Source organism: Orycteropus afer, unplaced genomic scaffold (assembly GCF_000298275.1).
Source record: "Orycteropus afer afer isolate SDZICR_OR568_19922 unplaced genomic scaffold, OryAfe1.0 scaffold00004, whole genome shotgun sequence".
Taxonomy (NCBI): Eukaryota; Metazoa; Chordata; class Mammalia; order Tubulidentata; family Orycteropodidae; genus Orycteropus; species Orycteropus afer.
The window spans coordinates 30,105,950-30,110,277 of NW_006921591.1; the positions used below are offsets into that span (position 1 = coordinate 30,105,950).

The following is a 4,328-nucleotide window of genomic DNA, read 5'->3' on the forward strand; positions in this document are numbered from 1 at the left end:
CTAAGAAAAAAAGACAGTAGGGAAGGAGAATAATAAATGAAGAAAAAAATGGGAAAAAAGCAAAAGGAAAAACAAGGAAAGTAGTTAATAGCAAGAAAAAAGGGGGAAAAGAAAAAAGAAAAAAATAATTTCAACCAGGCACAGGGAAAAGAACAAATGCTGAAAACTAGGACCTTGTAGGGGAAGATTAAGAATAATAATAAAAAGGACAAAGTATTAATAATATTAGTTCTTTAAAACAGACAAATACCAGCAAACTAATCACCACAAGAAAAGAACGAGAAAAAGAAAAAAAGAGAGGAAAAAAAATTGGTGGAGGACAGGGCAGGGCACCCAGGCTCCTTCCGAGCACACAGACTGTGATGGGGTACCTGTAGGTCCAGAAGGTAGGTGGGAGTGGGGGATGGCCACACCTCCCTTCACCAAGTGGGTGTGGGGTATAAGAGTAACAAGAGGAATCTCGTACCTTTTCAGTCTCACAGGTCCTGAGCGTCCTTGGGGTTGCTGGAAAGCAGAACATGTTCTTAAGCCCCAGGAATAAGCCAGAGTGCTGTCTCTTTAAATATCCAAAATAGTCAAGCCTCTTTTTAAACCTTGAAAATGGCAGCATCCTCCAGACCAGCAAAAGTCCACAGTTCAGCCCACCTTTCTCTTCACCTTCTCCGTTTGTTCCCCAACCACTGTGAACAGTCCTGCTTGCAGTCCCTGGCTAGCAGGGTGATTTTTAGGTTAATTCTTAGATCCTACCACCACTCAGGAATCTCCAAGCTGTCTGTGCCATCAGGATCACTCAGGATCGCTGCCAGCCCTCAGCTCCGTCTGTCTCCATTTTTGGTATTTTCACGTAAATTCTTCTGATAGTTGGGGTTTAGTCAACTTCTATATCCTTCCCTTCAGGGATCAGGGGTCTAAGATTATCTTCTTTGTCTGTGTTAATTGCTTTCCCTTTTCTTTGTTGAAGACAGTCTGTGCAGTCTTTCTGCCTATTCCGCCATCTTGCCAGAACTCTCCTAGCCCTATCTCTTATATACCACCTCCATTTAATAGTGGAATGCTGCTGTGGATGTCCAAGTTTATGAGTCTGTGGGACAGACTACACCCAGTTCATGATGGGCAGCTCAGGCCTTATGGTGACTTGGTGGCCCATGGTTAGGTGTTCAGTCTCTACTAAATCCAGTAACAAACCAAAAGCTGTTTCTCAAAAGGAGAGGATTTATCTGCAGAAGATGACAGGACTTAGCTCCAAAATCTCAAGGTTGTGCATTGTGATTCAGCAATAGGGACCTGCCAAAGACCCAGACAGTATCTCTATCGCTACAGACACTTCAAGCATCATTGGGTTGGCTGGATCATGTGGCCCAATTGGAAGAGCAGCTTGCATTACAGTCTGAACCTGTTGCAGAGCCTTCTGTTGTTCTGGTCTCCACTCAAAACTGACAGCTTTCCAAGTTACTTAAAAATTAGGCTGAATCATTAACACTCCCAAATAAGGAATATGTTGCCTCTAAAATCCAAGAGACCCACCTGATATTGTGCCTCCTTTTTAGTTGTTCTGGAAGCCATATACAATAACTTATCCTTCATTTTAGTTAAGAATATCTCAATATGCCTGTGGTGGTTATGTTTGTGTGTCAACTTGGCTGGGCCTTGTTGAGTGTCTGGGCAGTGGGTGGTAGTTAGTCCCCATGATGAGACTGGCAGTCAGCTCCATGTTTTGATCTGCCACAAGCAGCTGAGTACCTGCTTTGGGTGTGTGGTCTGCTTCCTGTATATAAGAAGCAGCATTGGGAATGGTCTCTAACTTATGGCACACTTGGGACATGCATGTACCCATGTCACTGTTCAGCAACCTGCCATGCTCTGCTGATCTGGAGACTTACGACAGAATTGAATTGATGGCTTGCCATATGGTTTGTTAACAGCAGGACTGTGCCTTTTCACTTGTCAACCTTGGGCTCAGCAGCCTCAGCAGCCAGCAGCTGTCTGAGTGAAGAAAAGCCACTAGCTTTAATGGGCTAGAATCTGGAGGTAGTGCTGAAGCCCAAGGCTGAGGGGTTTCGCTCAGTTCCTAGAACCTGGCACTTTGAACTGGGACTTAAAGCTTCCAAACTGTAAGAGAATAAACTTTTGTTTGTTAAGGCCACCCCATTTGTGGTCTATGTTCCTGTCAGAGTGGTACTATATAATCAGAACAATGCCCCACACTACTGGGCTCCTAGAAATTTCATTGAGGTGGAAGGTGCCTAAATTTTCATTGAGTTAATTTCCCACCATCTAGCAAACAGATGTCTCACCGATAAGTCTAGAGTCATTGATACTTCTTCCTTACTATGTCCAATCAGCACAATGTCATCAATATAATAGAACAGCATGATGTCTTGTGAAAGGGAAAGGTGATCAAGGTCCCTATGGACTAAATTATGACATAGTGATGGGAAATTGATATACCTGTGAGGATACACTGTGAAAGTACATTGTTGGCATTGCCAGCTGAAGGCAAAGTGCTTCTGATGGTCCTTTGAGATTGGTATTCTGCAAAAGGCATTAGCCAGATCAATAGCTGCATAACAAGTACCAGAAGATGTACTAATTTGATCAAGAAATGAAACCACATCAGGAACAGCAGCTGCAATTCAAGTCACCACCTGATTAAGTTTATGATAATCCACTGTAATTCTCCAAGGTCTATCTGTGTTTTGCACAGGCCAAATAGGTGAATTAAATGGGGATGTGGTGGGAACCACCACCTCTTCATCCTTCAAGCCTTTGATGGTGGCAATAATCTCTGCAACCCCTTCAGTTATGCAGTATTGCTTTTGGTTTACTATTTTTCTAGGTAGAGGCAGTTCTAATGGTTTCCATTTGGCTTTTCCTAAAATAATAGCCATTACTCCAAATGTCAATGGCCCAGTGTGGGAATTCTGCCAATATCTCAGTATATCTATTCCAATTATGCATTCTGGAACTGGGGATATCACTACAGGATGAGTTTGCAGACCCACTGAACCCACTGTGGGATGTACCTGAGCTAAGACTCCATCAAAGACTTGACCTCCATATTCTCCGACTCTGACTCGTGGGCCACAGTGACACTTTGGGTCTCCTGGAATTAGTGTCACTTCAGAGTCAGTATCCAGTAATCCCTCCAAAGTTGGAGTATTTCCTTTTCCAGAGTGAACAATCATTCTTCTAAAAGGGCTCATATCCCTTTGGGGAAGGCTAGGAGAAAAACTGACATTGTCAATTTTTGGCAATGTAGTGGGGGCCTTCCTCAAGGGGACCCGCCCCCCCCCTTCATTCAAAGGGTTGTGGGTCTATAATCTGACTCAAGTCTGGGAATTGATTGAGGGGTCATGACTCTTTATTCTCATGATTCACTCTAGACCTAGAATTTTTCTGTGTATACAGCTCTGATGGTGTAGCCCCTAAAGCATCTGACTGTTTACCAGAAGTCTGATGGTTCAAATCCACCAGCCACTTCTCAGAAGAAACACTGGGCAATCTACTTCCCCTGGGATAGCTCAGAAATCCAAGGAGGGGTCGCTGAGGTGGAATCGACTTGAAGGCAGTGAGTTTGGTTTTGGTTTGGTGTACAGATCAAGTAAATGTTTACTAAGCTTCCCATGTATTCCATTACTAGGAACACTAAGCCTAAGTAGCCAATGCCACAGTTCCACATGAGTCAGAGTATTTTGATGACTGTTTCAACTCTGCTGTCCAGTAAGGTAACCATGCCCACCTTGTCTTTGTTGATTAATTGCTGTCACTTGTCCCCTATTACCACAGGAACTAATCAGCCCCATCGTAGTTTAGTGTCTTAGTTCAATTAGGGAAGTTCCCACTGTCAAATCTGGCTTATGTAAAATAGCAATCACATCTTCAAGGATGCTGGGCCTCCCTTCACAACCTTGTTCTTCACCATAGTGGTAAAAGCTATGTCCTCTGGGTTCTACATTTCTGGGTGTAGGGACCTAATCTGATAAGTCTATTCTTACAAGCCATGTTCCCTAAACCTCTGGATACCTTCTTCTACATTATACCAAGGCTGGTCTGGTATTTCAACTTGACTTAAGGTAGGCCACCACACAATCCATGCTTCCGTAAGCCAACCAAATAAACAATTAGGTCCTTTCATAACCTCTTGAGCTGAAATATTGAGCAAAGAATCCATATTTAGTGTGCCTAAATCAATAAACTCAGACAAATCCAATGTTACATTCCTTGCACCATTATCCATACCCTGTGTAGCCATTCCCACACATATTCTCCGGGTTTCTGTCTGCACATGTTAGCAAAACCAAGTAAGTCTTTTCAGGTGTAGCATTCTA

General features: G+C 43.3%; 1 pseudogene; it reads right to left on the reverse strand.

Annotated features, from left to right (window-relative positions):
• The window catches only part of LOC122149735, an 11,229-nt pseudogene extending 8,044 nt beyond the window's left edge, over nt 1–3,185 (reverse strand).
• Between the last annotated feature and the right edge of the window lie 1,143 nt (nt 3,186–4,328).